Source organism: Portunus trituberculatus, chromosome 41, assembly GCF_017591435.1.
Source record: "Portunus trituberculatus isolate SZX2019 chromosome 41, ASM1759143v1, whole genome shotgun sequence".
Classification (NCBI taxonomy): domain Eukaryota; kingdom Metazoa; phylum Arthropoda; class Malacostraca; order Decapoda; family Portunidae; genus Portunus; species Portunus trituberculatus.
The window spans coordinates 2,011,954-2,032,667 of record NC_059295.1 but is presented as its reverse complement, the minus strand read 5'-3'; the positions used below and the strand labels follow the sequence as shown (position 1 = coordinate 2,032,667).

At 37.8% G+C, this 20,714-nt stretch overlaps 1 protein-coding gene across 9 annotated transcripts in view; it reads right to left on the bottom strand.

Annotated features, from left to right (window-relative positions):
* The window catches only part of LOC123517175 (ubiquitin thioesterase otubain-like), a 392,577-nt gene that overhangs the window by 367,088 nt on the left and 4,775 nt on the right, over positions 1 to 20,714 (bottom strand). The window lies entirely within an intron of this gene.

The window sequence follows — 20,714 nt, the reverse complement described above, 5'->3', positions numbered from 1 at the left end:
CATGAACATCAGGTAAACAAGGCTCCACAATTGACTGAATAAGGAAGTGATGTAAAGCATTGTCCAAAGCCCAATCATCGGCTTGAGACAGGGTTAGAGGACGAGGAGGTACAGGCTGAATAGGCAAAGACACAAAATCAAGAAAATTTCCCCCTCACCACATCATAAATCCAGGAATCTTGAGTCAGAGACCTCCACATGGACTCAGCAGAAATAATCTTACCTCCTCTAAAATTATCAGGAGTATTAACTAATTGTCGAATTGAGGAACTCACCAGAGGGGTTAGTGCTGGTGTAGTTTCGGCCCGTGCATCCCCCTCCCATGGGGAGGCCGCTAGCCAAATAAAAGGCCGGGTCTGAGAACGAGGGCAGGACTGGTAGTGAGCCTGAGAGGGACAGTGTGATGACCGTGAAGAGGAAGAAAACCTCTTGCCAGACGTCTTGGAGGAAGAGCAGATGAACAGCCGGCCCAGCCGACCTGCCTTGTGGATCTCCTCACACTTGCAGGTCACATCAAAGGGAAATAACTCCTGCTGACCCACCTCACACTCCCATTTGCAGAGATCGACCATGGCCAAGTCACGGACATGGACTCGGGCCACGTTCTTCCGCAACTGGTTGAGGTAATTCACTGCTGAAGAAAGAAGGCCCAAACAACTATTAAGGCCATCTAAATAACACGACAAGCTCTTACCCTTCTTCTGTCCAATGTCATTAACACACACAGCAATGGGAACTATTGCCTTTGTCAACAGGCAGTTAGTCTGGAAAAGCTTGGCATCTACCAGCCTTCCATTCACACTTATGGCCTTGGTTATAGCCACGTTTGTCACAGGCGTCGTGAGGTTCGCCACATTACTCGAGAGCTTAATCTTTGCACATGTTAACTTCACACTCTCAGACACAGGCCGTCAGCAAAGGCTGGCATTGAGGATAGTGGCCAAGCTGTCGGCGAGCAGCTCTCCCTTCTCCTCCTTGCCATGGAAGTGGCCAGAAAGGTCACCCAAAGCCCTCAGAAAATCTTCATCCACATCATCGTCACGGGTGAGGTGGTCTAACCCGTCAAGAGGGTCCGGCTGGCTAGCAGGGGCAACCCCTGCCTCGTCTTCAGACGACAAGAGGGCATGAAATCCACTAAAGTCATTCCCGGTGTCTGTAGATGCATCCGGCGGTGCTGGGGTCCTGTTCAGCTTGTCAATAAGGCCCAACACTAGGCTAGACAGCCTATCCAAGGCAACTCTGTTCTAAAACACAGCAGACTCTGACGTGGCGCCTGCCGACCTTGGCCCCAGGAGTGATGGTGGTGAAGCGCAAGGTGGAGGAGGACTGGAATCATCCATCGAGCACCACTTCCTTTTCTTCCCATCTGAAGACGACGAAAGGGAGAGGGGCAGAGGAAGAGACTGCTCCGTGCCCAACATCACATTGCTCAATAAAAGAGAGAGACAAGACGGTCATAATACACCATATGGCATCACCGTAAGGCGGCATTAACCCCTGTACAAACTCCACACTGCTTGCCTATCAGAAAAATGTAGTCCATCGATGTGCTTTTCACCTACAGTCAACTTAGGACTGTATAGGAGAAAGCTTACCCAGCGAGACGTTGCTTGGAGTAGAACGGAGCAGGAGCGGCTAGATGCGTGAATGCGAGGAGGTAGCAACCAACTGACGGTGGAATGATAGCATGGCATCTCGTTGGCTACCGCTGTGACGTCAGTTGAAATTCGTGATGTGAAATGGATATCATATCTTAGTATTCATGTACGCTCATGCCATGAGGATAACCTCAACTCCGTGGCACTGAGTGATAGTGAATTACTAATGAAATACCGTGGTATTTCATTAGTAATTCACTATCACTCAGTGCCACAGAGTCGAGGTTATCCTCATGGCATGAGCGTACATGAATACTAAGATATGATATCCATTATAGCATGCAATAGAGGAGTGGAAACATAAATATCGTGAAAAACAACACGCAAGCTAAAAAGGGTCACAAGAAGAAGAACCGGCCGAGTCGCCGCAAGTTTCCACCTCGTCTGTGGGCGATCTCATCTCTGCTTTATTTTTTGGTATTCCATTTAAGATTTTACTTTATGGATTACAAAAAAATCCTTTCTTGAGGGCAAGGTTTGTAAAAAGCTAATAGAAATGTTGTTTTGTGAACATAAATGCATATACAAGACAGTAACACCACCTGGAGGGGTGTTACCAGCAACCTAAGAGCAACCTCGTTACCATCCCTCCAAGCGTTCATGGATGCCATTTCGCGGCAGGAGGTTGCTCTGACGTTGTTAAAGTTTCTTGGCTCCAGTTCCTGTCAGCCAATGAGCACTTTTAGGCAAGCTACCAACCTCCACCTGCTAACAGCAACGAATCTTTGTGGATGCTATTTAACAAAGGTTGGTATGTGAGCAGGAGGTTGCTATGGAGATTATCTGTACCAACATAAACAACAACCTGCTTCTTGGATCCGGCCCCAGACCTCCCACCTATCGGCTAGCTGTAGAACTCTCTGGCGTGCAGTTTGAAATTGCATCTGGCGCTCAATTTGAAAATGCGGTTGGGCCAAATTGCGTATAAGCAAACCGATCACGTAAATTAAATAAATTATATTTTTTGGGTCGAATTATAACAAAAACGCGTAAATCAAACACGCGTAAATCAAACACGCGTAAGTCAAGAGTTACCAGTATTCTTCTCTCAGGATCAGTTTCTCATTATCCACTTTATCTATTCCGTTGATCAATTTATAAATTTGTATCATATCCCCTCTCTCCCTTCTCTGTTTCAGGATTGGTAGATCAATAGCCTTTACTCTCTCCTCATATGTCATCCATTCAAATTCTGGAACCATTCTTGTAGCAATTTTTTGTAGTCTCTCCAACTTCCTTATGTGTTTCTTTTTATGAGGGTCAACACAACTCTTGCATATTCCAATCTGGGTCTTATTACAGTACTTATCAATTTCTTCATCATTTATTTGCCCATGTAGTAAAATGCTGATCCAATATTCCTTAGCAAATTATATGTCTCATTGAATTCCATCTCCAACTTTTTACTCCATTTCCAGATCTTATTTAGGTCTTCCTGCAGTATTTCACAAACCTCTTTTTGCTTTATAATTCTGCACAGTTTCGCATCCTCCGCAAACATATTTATGTAGCTGTTCACTCCCTCTGGCATGTCACTTATATATATATATATATATATATATATATATATATATATATATATATATATATATATATATATATATATATATATATATATATATATATATATATATATATATATATATATATATATATATATATATATATATATATATATATATATATATATATATATATATATATATATATATATATATATATATATATATATATATATATATATATGAAAAAAGTATTAACGCCAATACTGACCCCTGTGGCACTCCACTTTCTACTGCTCTCCACATGGACTTCATATCTTTAACTACCATTCTTATTTCTTTCCCCCTAAAATAATTTTCCATCCATCTCAATGTTTCCTTTTAAGCCACCCTTCTCCTCTAACTTCCACAGTAATCTTGCATGTGGCACTTTATCAAATGCCTTTTTCAAATCCAAATAAATACAGTCAATCCATCCCTCTCTCTCTTGTACTCTATCAACTATTCTAGAGTAGAAATTCAGTAAATTTGTTACACATGACCAACCTTTTCTAAAACCAAATTTGCTATTTGATAATAATTTGTTGTCTTCAAGGAACTCAATCCATTGTTTTATTATTACTCTTTCACACATCTTGCATATTACACTAGTTAGTAATACCGGTCTGCAATTTAAGGGTTCTTCCTTTCTTCCACTCTTATATATGGGAACCACCTCAGCTCTTTTCCATTCTACTGGTACTGTTCCATTTTCTATTGAGCATTTTATGATGTTGTATATAGGACGTGCTAGTTCTTCCCTACATTCTTTCAGTATTCTGCCTGAGACTTCATCCATTCCCATTGCCTTCTCTTCATCCAATTCCTTCATCATCTCTTTTATTTCAAGCTTGGTTACTTTAATTTCTTTCATATAGACAGTCTCTCTATTACCCTTTCAAATTTGGATTCCTTAGTAAAGACCTGAAATTTACTATTTAACAGTCCTGCCATACTTTTAGGGTCTTCCATCATCCTGTACTCTCCTTTTAACCTTTCTATTGTTTCTTTTTGCCTTATTTTTCCATTTATGAATCTATAGAACAATTTTGGTTGCTCCTTACATTTTTCGACAATGTCCTTTTCATAGTTTCTTTCCTCTTCCTTCCTTTGTGTGTGTGTGTGTGTGTGTGTGTGTGTGTGTGTGTGTGTATTTACCTAATTGTATTTACCTAATTGTAACATACGGGAAAAGAGCTATGCTCGTGTTGTCCCGTCTCCATATCTATTAATGTCCAGCTTTTTCTTAAAATCATGAATATTCCTTGCGTTGACCACTTCCACGTCTAAACTATTCCATGCTTCCACCCTTCTATGAGGGAAGCTATATTTTTTCACATCTCTCCTATAAGTGGCCATTTTTAGTTTTTTCCCATGCCCTCTCGACATTCTTCCATTCCACATACACAGATCTTCCCTATCCATTTTTCCATGCCAATCATCACTCTGTATATTGCTATCAGGTCTCCCCTTTCTCTTCTGTTTTCCAGGGTTGGAAGTTGCATTCTTTTCAGTCTGTCTTCATAAGTCAAATCTCTTAAGTCAGGCACCATTTTCGTTGCAGCCCTCTGTACTTTCTCTAGTTTCCTTATGTGTTTCTTTAAGTTCGAGCCCACTGTATTGTTGCATATTCAAGCCTCGGTCTTATCATTGCAGTAATTATTTTCTTCATCATTTCTTCATCTAGATATACTGACGCCACTCTTATGTTCCTCAATAAGTTCAATACTTCTCCAATTATTTTGTTTATATGTCTCTCTGGCGATAGGTCATTGGTAATTGTCACCCCAAGGTCTTTTTCTTCATGACTGGTTTTATGTCTTCATTTCCTATCTTGTACATACTCCTGATTCTTCTTTCACTCTTGCCAAACTCTATTTTCTTGCATTTTGTCGTGTTGAACTCCATTTGCCATGTACAGCTCCATTTCCATATTCTGTCCAAGTCTTCCTGGAGTAGTTCGCAATCTTTGTCACATCTCACTTTTCTTAACAATTTTGCATCGTCTGCAAATAGGCTCACATAACTGGACACCCCATCCACCATGTCATTTATGTAGACTGCGAACATTACTGGTGCCAACACTGATCCCTGTGGAACTCCACTCTCCACCAAGCCCCATTCTGATGGTCTGTCCTTAATTATTGTTCTCATTTCTCTTCCTACCAAAAGTCTTCCATCCATTTTAGTAAACTGCCATGCACTCCTCCTACCATTTCAAGTTTCCAGATCAGTCTCTGGTGTGGTACCTTATCAAAGGCCTTTTTTAAATCCAGATATATTCCATCAGCCCAACCATCTCTTTCCTGTATTACATCTATCACCCTCGAATAGTAACATATCAGGTTTGTCGTGCATGAACGCCCTTTCTAAAACCAAATTGACACTCACAAAGTATGTCATTTTTCTCCAAGAAGTCTGTCCATCTATTCTTCACCACCCTCTCACACATCTTAGCTACCACACTTGTAAGTGACACTGGTCTATAGTTCAATGGGTCTCTCTTGTTACCTGATTTATAGATTGGGACAATGTTAGCTCTTTTCCAGTCTTGGGGCACTACACCTTCCCTTAATGAGGCATCAATTACTTCACAAACTTTTTCTGCCAGTTGCTCCTGCATTCTCTTAAAATCCATCCTGATACCCCATCAGGTCCCACAGCTTTTCTCACTTCTAAACTCCCCATCATATTCTTGATCTCCTCCACAGTTACTTGAAACTCCTTCATAATCCCTTTCTGTTCCATTACCAGTGGTTTGTCAAAAGCAGTCTCCTTTGTGAATACCTTCCGAAAGCATCCATTCATAGCCTCTGCCATTTCCTGGGATCTTCACTGCATACTCCATTTACTTCTAAACTTTCAATACTTTCTCTATTTTTGATGTTGTTGTTCACATGTCTGTAAAAAGCCTTGGTTGGTCTTTACATTTATCAATTATATCCTTTTCTTGTTTCTTTCTTTCTTCTCTTCTAATCAACACATATTCATTTCTTGCTCTTTTGTAACTTTCCCACTGCTTAATCCGTCTTTTCCTTCTCCACCTCTTCCATGCATCCTCTTTTCTTGTTCTAGCCTTTTCACATCTATCGTTAAACCAGTCCTGCTTTCCAACTTCTCTATGTTGTCTTATTGGTACAAATTTTTCTCACCTTCTTTGTATATTTTATAAATTCCTTCCACTTTTCATTTGCTCCTTAGCACTCTTGAATTTCATCCAATTTGTCTCTTGAAAGAATTTCTTTAGGTTTCCAAAATCTGTCTTGGCATAATTCCATCTTCCCACTTTATATTCTTCATTTCTTCTAGATTTCTCTTCATCTATCACCTTGTGTGTGTGTGTGTGTGTGTGTGTGTGTGTGTGTGTGTGTGTGTGTGTGTGTGTGTGTGTGTGTGTGTGTGTGTGTGTGTGTGTGTGTGTGTGTATTCACCTAGTTGTATTCACCTAGTTGTAATTTTACAGGGCCTGGGAATCATACTCGTGTGGCCCCGTCTCCATATCTACACACATCCAACTTTCCTTTAAAACTATGCACACTCCTCACTGACACCACCTCCTCACTCAAACTATTCCACACCTCCACACATCTTTGTGGGAAACTATATTTCTTCACATCCTTCAAGCATATTCCCTTGACTATCTTTTTACTATGCGATCTCATAGTTCTATTTAAATTTTCCTCTCTCAACATCATTTGCTCATTATCCACTTCATCCAAACCGTTCAACAGTTTATAAACCTGTATTAAATCTCCTCTTTCTCTTCTTTGTTCCAAGGTAAGCAAATTCATTTCTTTTAATCTCTCCTCATAGGTCATTTCTGCCAATTCGAACCATTTTGTTGCCATTCTCTGCAATCTCTCCAACTTCCTTATATGCTTCTTTTTATAAGGGGACCAAACCACCCCAGCATATTCCAATCTTGGTCTAATTACCGTACTAATTAATTTCTTCATCATATCTTTATCCATATAATGAAAGGCTAATCCAATATTTCTAATCAAATTATATGTTTCTCCAAACATCTTGTCAATATGAGCCTCAAACTGCCCATGGTCTTGTATTATCACTCCCAAATCCTTTTCCTTTTCCACCTTTTTCAACACTACTCCTTCACCCATCTTATATGACCCTCTTGGCCGTCTTCCACTCTTCCCCATCTCCATCACATGACTTTTGCTCAGATTAAATTCCATTTCCACCTCTTGCTCCACTCCCAAATCTATCCAGATCTGCCTGTAAAATTTCACAATCTTCTTCACTCTTCACACACCTACACAACTTCGCATCATCCGCAAACAAATTAATATAACTGTTTACTCCTCTGGCATATCATTAATATAGACAAGGAAAAGTATTGGTGCCAGCACTGAACCTTGTGGGACTCCACTCTCCACCACCAACCAGTCCGACTTTGCATCCCTTATTACCATTCTCATCTCCTCCATCTCAAGTAGTTTTCCATCCACTTTAACACTTTTCCTTCAGTCCTCCATAAATCTCTAATTTCCATAGCAGTCTCATGTGAGGTACCTTGTCAAAAGCTTTTTTAAATCCAAATATACACAGTCCATCCATCCCTCTCTCTTGTATTTTGTCAACCACTCTTGAATAAAAGCTCAGTAGATTTGTTACACATGACCTCCCTTTCCTAAAGCCAAATTGATGATCCGATAATAACTTATGATCCTCCAGGAACCGTATCCAATATTTCTTTATCACCCTCTCACAAATCTTACCGACCACACTTGTTAAAGACACAGGTCTATAGTTAAGAGGCTCTTCCTTACTGCCTCCCTTATAAATGGGCACCACTTCAGCTCTTTTCCACTCTACTGGTACTTCCCTGTTTCTAATGAGCACCTTATAATATCATATAATGGATCTATCAATTCTTCTCTACATTCCTTCAATAATTTTCCTGAAACTTCATCTGGTCCCATCGCTTTATCATCTTTAAGTTCCTCCAACATTTTATATAACTCCTTTTTAGGTATCTTAATGTCATCCATGTGCACATTTCCTTCTACATTCTGAGGCTTTACAAACATTGTTTCTTTAGTAAATACTTGTTGAAACCTATTATTTAGCAATTCCGCTATATTCTTAGGGTCATCTACTATCGCTTGCTCTCCTTTTAATCTTTCAATGGACTCTCTTTTTAAGTTTACCATTTATGAACCTGTAAAACAATTTTGGATGTTCCTTACTCTTGTCTACAATATCTTTTTCAAATTTTCTTTCTTCCTTCTTCCTTACCTTCACATACTCATTTCTCGCCACTCTATAATTCTCCTTGTTTAGTATATTCCTGCTCTTTTTCCATCTTTTCCAGCCACATCTCTTTTCTTTAGCCTTAACACAAGTTGCATTAAACCAATCCTTTCTTCCTTCCTCTCTCGGTTTATACTTTGGTACAAATTTCATAACTCCTTCTTTATAATATTTCATAAAGATCTCATATTTTTTTTGCACTTCTCTGATTTGTAACATCTCCCAATCTAATGTTCTGAAATAATTTTTCAAACTTTGTGTCCATCTTTCTCTAATTCAATCTACCACTCCTGTATGTCTCATCTTTCCTTCGCTGTGTTATTGCTATCTGCATTTCCATAACCACATGATCACTCTTCCCCAATGGACATAGTGTGTGTGTGTGTGTGTGTGTGTGTGTGTGTGTGTGTGTGTGTGTGTGTGTGTGTGTGTATTTACCTAGTTTTATTTACGTAGTTGTATTGTACAGATTCACACTCATGTGTCCTGTCTCCATATCTCCATTTATCTAGTTTTTCTTTAAAGTTATGTACAGTCAACCTCTTATCACTTCCTTCTTTTTTATTCTATCACGCACCCATGAAAAGCTGCTAAAATTTCATTATCTCCTCAGATCTGTTATCAGCCATCATGACATATCTCTCATTCAAAAACTTCACGCCAAGATCAATTCTAATTATCCTATTTCCCCCAATTCCATACCATTAATGTACACCATTTCCATTCTTTTTCCCAAATTCTGCCTTTTCATATTTTTATTGTGTTTCAGGAAAATTTATTGTTTCATTTTTCAGAATTTCATATTTTTTTTTTTTCCCCTTGATATGAAACTGTTACTTTACAAAGACCATTCTTTTACTAGCATAAAGTTGCAAGTCATTTTTCTATTGACTCTAAAATATACACATCTTTTTCTAAGTAGAACCCCAAACCAATTTGCATTCAATAATAGTCTCAGCTCCCATCTCATAAGTTATCTCTCTCTCTGAAGGAATTACTTCTATTGATGTATATGTTCCATGTAGAGTGATATTTGTTTCGCCTTTGTAATATGAATGAATACATTCTAATGGCCAATACTTGTTTTTTTTTTTAGGTATATTTCCCGATATGAATCTTCCTATGATTTGATCTGATCTCAAAATGTTGTGATTTTTTTGTACCTAATCAAAAGATGCTGCAACTCTTCTCCACCAAAAACATGTATGAAGGGACCAGTTCAGCAAACATTTGTGAATCCGATGATGCATTTGAATATATTTACAGTAGAGCCCCAGCAGAGTTGGTAATCTTGGTATCTAACCAAAGGATATATTTTCAAGGAAATATTTATATAAAAGATATATTTATTTTAAAGGATATATTTATTCTGTAATCTGTGAATTAGAGATTTTTCAGAAACTGAGTTTTTTTTTTTTTTTTTTTTTGTATTTCAAGGAAATGTTTATATAAAGGATATATTTATTTTAAAGGATATATTTATTTAACACATTACAAACATTTTCAGAAACTGATCCAGTCTACAAGACTACAATATAATATGTTTCAGCCATTTTTATTATTATCATCTGGAATTCAAGTGATGTTACATCACTTGAATTAAATATCTTTTTTCTCACATGATACATCAGTGATGTATCATGTGAGATTCTATTTGTATTCTACAGTCTTATAACTTCAGTTATATTTTAATAGGATTTAGTTACTCATCATGTCACATGTCCATGAAAATAGATAAAAGTTTCATATTTTTTCATATTAAAAATGAGTTTCATTTTTCATATTTTTTCCATAACTTGGCATCTTTTTAGCCAGAAAACCTGGCAACCCTGGTGTACACTATGTGCTGTGACAATTCTATTATCCAATGCATTCCATTTTTCCACTGTTCTGTGTGGAAAATTGTATTTTCCAATATCCTTCACACACTGCCTCATCCTGATCTTTTCATGTCCTCTTGTGCTTCCATCTTCTTCTGTCAATAGCACCAGGTCTTCTTTGTCTATCTTTTCGATATCATTTACTATCTTATACATTGTTATTAGGTCCCCCCGTTCTCTTCTATCTTGTAAGGTTGACAGTCCCATTTCCTTCAGTTGTTCTTCATATGTGAGGTCCTTTAGTTCCAACACCATCTTTGTAGCAATCTTCTGTATCCTTTCCAATTTCCTTATATCCTTTTTAGAGCTCAGAGACCATACCACTGCTGCATATTCCAGCCCTGGGCATATCATGGTTGTGATGATTTTTTTTTAATCATATCTTTATCCTTGTAATGAAATGCCACTCTAATATTAGTCAACATTTTATATGATAGCCCAAATATTTTGCTTATGTGTTCATCAGGGCTCAGATTTTCTTGTATGATCACTTCAAGATCTTTTTCCTCTTTAGTCTTCATCATTTGTTCCTCTCCCATCAAATAGTTCCATACTGGTCTTCTCTTACTCTTTCCTAGCTCCATTATGTGACATTTCTTGACATTAAACTCCAATTTCCACTTCCTCCTCCACGCATAGATCTTGTTTAAATCTTCCTGCAACAGCAGGCAGTCCTCTCTGGTTTTGATAACTCTTAACAGCTTTGCATCATCAGTGAATGAATTTATATAACTGTTTATCCCAAAGTGAATGTCATTTACATAAACTTGAAACATAATGGGGGCTAACACTGACCCTTGTCGCACTCCGCTAGTTACTTTGCCCCAAGATGAGTATGTATCTCTGATCACAGTTATCATTACCCTATCCTTCAAATAATCTCTTGTCCGTTCGAGCAAGATTCCTCATAGTCCTCCTATGTTCTCTAGTTCCCAAAGTAGTCTTCCGTGAGGGACTTTATCAAAAGCCTTTTTAATGTCCAAGTATACTGTGTCTACCCATCCATCTCTGTTTTCAAGTCCTGCAATAACTCTCAAGTAGAAGCTTAATAAGTTTGATAAACATGACCATCCTGTCCTGAACTCAAATTGTCTGTTTGAAATTACTTGCTCCTCTTCTAGAAAATTAACCCATTTTTCTTTGATAATTATTTCACATAACTTCCTTACAATACTTGTAAGTGACATGGTCTGTAGTTTAGTGGTTCAGTTGCCTTTCCTCCTTTAAATGACAATATTACATTGGCTCTCTTCCACTCTAGTGGAACTTTCCCTTCATTTATTGAACTTTTAATTATTGCCTAAATAGGATCCAGTAATTGCTCTTTACATATTTTTAACACCCAGCCTGATACACAATCTGGCCCCATTGTTTTTCTGACTTTCAACTTATCCAGTAATCTTCCAATATCCTCTTTGTGCACTGCAATCTCTTGTAATCCTTGGCAATCCAATGTCCTATTATATTCTATGAAATCATCTTCTGCAGTGAATACCGTTTTGAAGCTCTCATTCATTATTTCACACATTTCCTTCTCTGTTTGGTATGTCTTCCCTTCTTTAATTATTTTTTCAATTGTTTCCTTATTCTTTGTTTTGCTGTTTATAAACTTGTAGAAAAGTTTGGGCTCATCTTTGCTTTTATCCACTACATCTTTCTCAAAATTTCTTCCTCTCTCCATACTCTAATATATTCATTTCTAGCATCTTTGTACTGTTGTCTATTATAGTCATTTCCCTGCTTTAAGAGTTTCTTCCACGCTTTATCTTTTGCCTTTTTTGCTTGTATGCATCTAGCATTGTACCAAGCATGCATTTTTTTCCTAACTTTACAAACAGGAAAAAACTTTTTTACTCCTTCATTGTATTTCTGTAAGAATATATCATATTTCTCTTGCACAGTCTTTCTGCACATATTACTCCACTCAATATCAGCACAATAAATCCTTAATTTTTCAAAATCTGCTCTTGCATAATTTAATCTCTCTCCTTTATAGTCTTCCCTGTAACTTATCTCATCTTCCTCCTGCATTTGCATCTCTAATGTCACATGATCACTTTTCCACATTGGACGAAGGTATTGTATGATTGGAGAGGGCTCTGGTTTCTTAGTGAAAACTAGGTCAAGTAATGATGGTTCTTCATCCCTCCTGTACCTTGTTGACTCCACCCACTGGTCCATTACATTAACAATAGTAAACTGTAACACTTTCTCGCTCCACTGCCCAGCATTATCCATTACTTAAATCTGTGTGTGTGTGTGTATTTACCTAGTTGTATTTACCTAGTTGTAGTTTTACAGGGCCTGGGCTTTATGCTCATGTGGTCCCGTCTCCATATCTACACTTATCCAATTTTTCTTTAAAACTATGCACACTCTTTGCTGACACCACTTCCTCACTCAAACTGTTCCAAGTCTCAACACATCTTTGTGGTAAACTAAATTTTTTAACATCTCTCAGACATCGTCCCCTCCTTAGTTTCTTACTATGCAATCTTGTGCTTCTAAAGTCATATTCTTCTCTCAGGATCAGTTTCTCATTATCCACTTCATCCATTCCGTTAATCAATTTATAAACTTGTATCAGATCCCCTCTCTCTCTTCTCTGCTCCAAGGTTGGTAGATTCATTGCCTTTAGTCTCTCCTCATATGCCATCCCTTTAAATTCTGGAACCATTCTTGTAGCCATTTTTGTAGTCTCTAATTTTCTTATGTGTTTCTTTTTATGGGAGTCCACACAACTCCTGCATATTCCAATCTAGGTCTTATTTTAGTACTTATCAATTTCTTCATCATTTCCTTGTCCATATAGTGAAATGCTACTCCAATATTCCTTAGCAAATTATACGTCTCTGAAAATTCTATCAATATGGCTTACCGTTGATTATTTTCTTCCATTGTCACTCCCAAGTCCTTTTCCTTTTTACTTTTTCTAGTTCTACTCCATCTCCCATCTTATAGATTCCCACTGGTCGTCTTTCACTTTTTCCCATTTCCATGACATGGCTTTTGTCCACATTGAATTCCATCTCCCATTTTTGCTCCATTTCCAGATCTTGTTTAAGTCTTCCTGTAGTATTTCACAATCCTCTTTTGTTTAATGACTCTGCACAGTTTCGCATCGTCCGCAAACAGATTTATGTAGCTGTTCACTCCTCTGGCATGTCATTTATATATACGAGAAAAGTATTGGTGCCAATACTGACCCTGTGGCACTCCGCTGTCTACTGTTCTCCACTTGGACTTCATATCTTTAACTATCGTCCTTATTTCTCTCCCCTTAAGTAATTCTTCATCCATCTCAATGTGCTTCCTTTTAAGCCACCCTTCTCCTCTAACTTCCATAGTAATCTTTCATGTGGCACTTTATCAAAAGCCTTTTTTAGATCTAAATAAATACAGTCAACCCATCCTCTCTCTCTTGTACTTTATCAACTATTCTAGAGTAGAAACTCAATAAATTTGTCACACATGACCGACCTTTTCTAAAACCAAATTGGCTATTTGATAATATTTTGTTGTCTTCAAGAAACTCAATCCATTGCTTCTTTATTACTTTTTCACACATCTTGCATATTACACTAGTTAGTGATACCGGTCTGTAATTTAAAGGTTCTTCCTTCCTTCCGCTCTTATATATGGGAACCACCTCAGCTCTTTTCCACTCCACTGGCACTGTTCCATTTTCTATTGAGCATTTTATGATGTTGTATATTGGACTTGCTAGTTCTTCCCTACATTCTTTCAGTATTCTGCCTGAGACTTCATCCGGTCCCATTGCCTTTTCCTCATCCAATTCCGTCATCAACTTTTTATTTCAAGCTTGGTTACTTTAATCTCTTTCATATAGACAGTCTCTATTACCCTGTGGTCTTTCAAATTTGGATTCTTAGTAAAGACCTCATGAAATTTACTATTTAACAGTTCTGCCATACTTTTGGGTCTTCCACCATTCTGTTTTCTCCTTTTAACCTTTCTATTGTTTCTTTTGTCTAATTTTTCCATTTATGAATCTGTAGAACAATTTTGGTTGTTCCTTACATTTTTCGACAATGTCCTTTTCATAGTTCTTTTCTTCTTCCTTTCTCACCTTAGCATATTCATTTCTTGCTGTTTTGAAGTTTTCCTTATTTTCTGGATTTCTGTTTCTTCTCCACCTTTTCCATGCTCCATCTCGTTTCTCCTTTGCCCTAGCACATCTTGCATTAAACCAATCTTTCTTTCCTTCTTCTTTATATTTTGGAACATATTCCCTGATCCCAGTTTTGTATATTTCCAAAAATAAGTTATATTTCTCTTGAACCGTTAATGAGTTTTCCATCTCCTCCCAGTTTACGTTTTTAAAATAGTTCTTGAGATTCTCAATATCAGCCTTTCTGTAATTTAATCGGTCTCCTTTGTATGATTCATCTCTATCTTCCTTTCCTTCTTCTATATCCATTTCTAATATTACATGGTCACTCTTTCCCAATGGGCACTTGTATCTTATATCATCGTTAATTGGTATATCCCTTGTAAAACTAGGTCTAATCTTGCCGGCTCATCGTTTCCTCTGAATCTTGTGTTTTCCTTTACTCTTTGGACCATCAAATTATCTATCATTAGGTTCAGGAATCTATCTCCCAGGCATCTTCCCCATACCACTTTCATAATTTTCCCAGTCTACCTCCTTACAGTTGAAATCTCCTACCAATATCACTTTTCTCCTTTCCTTAATGATTCTTGTAAGACTCCTTATTGTGTCATCTATCATGTCTCTATATTCTTGGTTAGTCCATGAGTTTGTTTTGGTGGCACATATGTTCCAATGATTGTTAACTCCTTTTGTTAATATGCATCTTAACATACAGTATTTCTGATTTTCCTTCCCAAACTCCACTTGATTTACCACTATCTCCTTCCTTAACATCATCATGACTCCTCCTCCTCCTTTACCCACTCTGTCTCTCCTCCATATATTATACCTTTTATCTATGTCTATTTTTATTGCCTCATTTAACTTTGTTTCCACCAGGCACACAATATCTGGTTCTTCTTTCTTTATGTAATCTCTTAATTCTAATTTACTAGATAAAATCCCATCTATGTTTGTATACATCATTTTTAATCTCTTGTTCTTATCATTTTTAGTTAAACTTGCTCCATTCTTTTCTCTTCTTTCTCTTTTATATACCATTTCCTTATCCTGTCTCCTATAATTCTCCAAAAAAATGCCTTCTTCTCCTCCTCTAACCTTTCATTATTTTTTTCTCTTGCTTCTGCCACCTGTACATTGTGTCTCTTCTTTTCCTCCTCGTTTCTATTTTTCTTTATATATATATATATATATATATATATATATATATATATATATATATATATATATATATATATATCTTTGCAACCTTCTGTTTTTCTGAGTTTTGTTTTTCTATATCTTTTCTTATCTTGGATTCTCCATGCTTGTACTTCTTTTTCAATCACGTCTTGTACTCTTTCTTCTTCTTTGTTAACTAGATCTTTTAGCTTCTCTTTTTCTTTCTCGGCTTTACCGAGTCCTTCTTCCATCAATTTCTTGTAGTTCGCTACTTCCACTTTTAATTCTTCATTTTCGGTTCTTAGCCTAGTTTCGTTTTCTTCCACTCTTTTTATCCTTTCTTTCAATTTCTGGAGCTCTTTATCCTGTTCTTCATTCTCTTTCATTCCCATACTCTCCTTTATCAATTTATCTAATTTACATTTGATAGTCAAGACTCTATCAAATAGTGAAGTTTCTATCAAAGCCTTCAAATTCTCTTTCTCCTCACCAACATTGTCATCATCAGCTTTCAGTCTTTCCCTTGTCACATACCTGCATTTAGATGGAATATCTTTCTCACTCATTATTATTTAACACTGTATTCATGAAAAAAAAAAATGAGTCCACACTTTTCAGAGCCACTGTAAACCCAAACAAAGGTAGTGAAGATCAGCTGATTCTCAGGAGCGACGGTATTGCATGCTTCCTCTACTGCGTCTCGTGTGTGTGTGTGTGTGTGTGTGTGTGTGTGTGTGTGTGTGTGTGTGTGTGTGTGTGTGTGTGTGTGTGTGTATTTACCTAGTTGTATTTACCTAGTTGTAGTGTTACAGGGCCTGGGCTTTATGCTCGTGTGGTCCCGTCTCCATATCTACACTTATCCAATTTTTCTTTAAAACTATGTACACTCTTTGCTGACACCACTTCCTCACTCAAACTGTTCCAAGTCTCAACACATCTTTGCGGGAAACTGTGTGTGTGTGTGTGTGTGTGTGTGTGTGTGTGTGTGTGTGTGTGTGTGTGTGTATTTACCTAGTTTACCTAGTTGTAGTTTTACAGGTGTGTGTGTGTGTGTATTTACCTAGTTGTATTTACCTAGTTGTAGTTTTACAGAGCCTGGGCTTTATGCTCGTGTGGCCCCGTCTCCATATCTACACTTATCCAATCTTACTTTAAAAGTGTGCACACCCTTTGCAGACACTACTTCTTCATCTAAACTGTTCCACGTCTCAATACATCTCTGCGGGATACTATATTTTTTTAATATCTCTCAGACATCTTCCCTTTCTCAACTTTTTACTATGCGATCTTGTACTTCGGGTGTCATATTCTTCTCTCAAGATCAGTTTCTCATTATCCACTTGGTCCATTCCGTTGATCAATTTATAGACTTGTATCAGGTCTCCTCTCTCCCTTCTTTGTTCCAAGGTGGGTAGATCCATAGCCTTTAGTCTCTCCTCATATGTCATCCCTTCAAGTTCTGGGACCATTTTTGTAGCCATTTTTTGTAGCCTCTGTGTGTGTGTGTGTGTGTGTGTGTGTGTGTGTGTGTGTGTGTGTGTGTGTGTGTGTGTGTGTGTGTGTGTGTGTGTGTGTGTGTGTGTATTTACCTAGTTGTATTTACCTAGTTGTAGTTTTACAGGGCCTGGGCTTTATGCTCGTGTGGCCCCGTCTCCATATCTACACTTATCCAATCTTACTTTAAAAGTGTGCACACTCGTTGCAGACACTACTTCTTCATCTAAACTGTTCCACGTCTCAATACATCTCTGGAAACTATATTTTTAATATCTCTCAGACATCTTCCTTTCTCAGTTTTTACTATGCGATCTTGTGCTTGGTGTCATATTCTTCTCTTAGGATCAGTTTCTCATTATCCACTTGGTCCATTCCGTTGATCAATTTGTAAACTTGTATCAGATCCCCTCTCTCCCTTCTTTGTTCCAGGGTTGGTAGATCCATAGCCTTTAGTCTCTCCTCATATGTCATCCCTTCAAATTTTGGAACCATTCTTGTAGCCATTTTTTTGTAGTCTCTCCAACTTCCTTTTGTGTTTCTTTTTATGAGGGGTCCACACTACTCCTGCATATTCCAATCTGGGTCTTATTATAGTACTTATCAATTTCTTCATCATTTCTTTGTCCATGTAGTGAAATGCTACTCCAATATTCCTTAGCAAATTATATGTTTCTCTAAAAATTCTATCAATATGGCTTACCGGTTGATTGTTTTCTTCCATCTTCACTGCTATTTCCTTTTCCTTTTTTACTTTCTCTAGTTCAACTCCATCTCCCATCTTATAGATTCCCACGGGTCGTCTTTCACTCTTTCCCATTTCCATGACCTGGCTTTTGTTCACATTGAATTCCATTTCCCACTTTTTACTCCATTCCCAGATCTTATTTAGGTCTTCTTGCAGTATTTCACAATCCTCCTTTTGCTTTACAACTCTGCACAGTTTCGTATCATCTGCAAACAGATTTATGTAGCTGTTCACTCCTTCTGGCATGTCGTTAATATAAATGAGGAAAAGTATTGGTGCCCTGACCCCCTCTTATATATGGGAATCATCTCAGCTCTTTTCCATTCTACCAGTACTGTTCCATTTTCTATTGAGCATTTTATGATGTTGTATATAGGACTTGCTTGTTCTTCTCTACATTCTTTCAGTATTCTGCCTGAGACTTCATCTGGTCCCATTGCCTTCTCTTCATCCAGTTCCTTCATTAACTCTTTTATTTCAAGCTTGGTTACTTTAATCTCTTTCATATAGACAGTCTCTCTATTACCCTGTGGGCTTTCAAATTTGGATTCCTTAGTAAAGACCTCCAGGAAATTTATTATTTAATAGTTCTGCCATACTTTTTGGGTCTTCCACCATCCCGTTCTTTCCTTTTAACCTTTTAATTGTTTCTTTTTGCCTAATTTTTCCATTTATGAATCTGTAGTACAATTTCGCTTGCTCCTTACATTTTTCGACAATGTCTTTTTCAAAGTTCTTATCCTTTTCCTTCCTCACCTTAACATATTCATTTCTCGTTGCCTTGAAGTTTTCCTTATTTACTGGATTTATATTTCTCCTCCACCTTTTCCATGCTCCATCTCTTTTCTCCTTTGCCTTAGCACACCTTGCATTAAACCAATCTTTCTTTCCTTCTTCTTTAGGTCTATATTTCGGGACATATTCCCTGACTCCTGATTTTGTTATTTCAAAAAATAAGTTACAGTAAAACCTCAGCTCACAACCATAATTCGTTTCTAAATCCTGTTCGTCACCCGATTTGTTCGTCCCCTGAATCAATTTTTCCCATAAGAATGTATTGAAATACCATTAATCCGTTCAAGACCAAAAAAAAATCATACTTTTGTCCATAAAACCCATTCAAAGTAGACCTTTAATGTATGCATGACATGAACGAAATAATTATAAAAAGCCTAAATTGTTCTACTTACCTAAATGCTATCAAAATGATAATAAAAAGAATAAAAAAGAAAAGGTTATTTACTTGAGAGACTGGACGTTGATGGCATGATGGAATGGAGGAAAGGAGGATGGGGAGGTAGACAGACAAGATCCGAGAAGACAGTCATGAGAGAGGACTTTGGATGTGCGCAGCGTGCCAGAGCCACACAACAGCTGTGTAGCGTCACAAGTCAGTGCCGCTATGTGAAGACCCGTTATAGTGAACATCGGCGTAGGAAACATGGAAAGATTGCCAGTCTTCGTCTCTACATTTGGAAGACTCTTGCTTGCTGGGGATTGACTTCCTCACGTGTGTGGGAGCAAGTTTCGACTTCCAAGAAGGGAAGTTAAAGGTACGTGGCCAGGAAATTCCTTTGATCCTCGGAGGTGATGCTCAGTGTGAGAGGAGCGGGCAGCAGGGTGGTGTTCCTTGCCAGGCGAGCGAGGAAACAGCTGCGATGGATGTGCCACAATCTGTAGTACCTGGACATGGCAAGAATGATGATGACAGCAACGCTGAGAGCCACCAGAGCAGTGAGGATAATGCCGAGGAAGCTACAGTAGAGTGCGCCGGTAACATCACCATGCCCAGGAAAAACAGGAGAAAATCGTGGTGACACGGAGATTATGTTATGTAATATTTTTCATATGTTCCTGTTTCTATTTTCTTTTGTGCTTATATTTTGTTTTGTTGTTGTGTGATAGCCGGATTGGCTATCACACAAACGGCTTGCCTGCCGGCGAGCTGTTTAATCGCATTCGTCCCCCGAAATATCGTTCGTCCCCTGGGTCGATATATTGACAAATTTTTTGGTCGTCTCCCGAATTGTTCGTCCCTAGAGACGTTCGTCAAGCGAGGTTTTACTGTATACTTCTCTTGCATCGTCTCTGAGTTTTCGATCTCCCAGTTTACGTTTTTAAAATAGTTTTTGAGACTCTCAATATCAGCCTTTCTGTAATTTAATGGGTCTCCTTTGTATGAATCGTCTCTATCTTCCTTTCCCTCTTCTATATCCATTTCTAATATTACATGGTCACTCTTTCCTAATGGGCACTTATATCTTATATCATCATTCATTTGTATACCCCTTGTAAAAACTAGGTCCAATCTCGTCGGCTCGTCGTTTCCTCTGAATCTTGTGCATTCCTTTACTCTCTGGTCCATTATATTGTCTATCATTAGGTTCAGGAATCTTTCTCCCCAGGCTTCTTCCCCCATACCACTTTCATAATTTTCCCAGTCCACTTCTTTATAGTTGAAATCTCCTACTAATATCACTTTTCTCCTTTCTTTAACGATTCTCGTTAGACTCCTTATTGTGTCATCTATCATGTCTTTATATTCTTGATTGGTCCATGAATTTGTTTTTGGTGGCACATATGTTACAATGATTGTTAACTCTTTTTTATTAATATGCATCTTAACATATAGTACTTCTGCTTTTCCTTCCCCACATTCCACTTGGTTTATCACTATCTCCTTCCTTAACATTATCATGACTCCTCCTCCTCCTTTACCCCCTCTGTCTCTTCTCCATACATTATATCTATTATCCAAGTCTATTTTGATTGCCTCATTTAGTTTTGTTTCAGCCAGGCATACAATATCTGGATTTTCTGTTT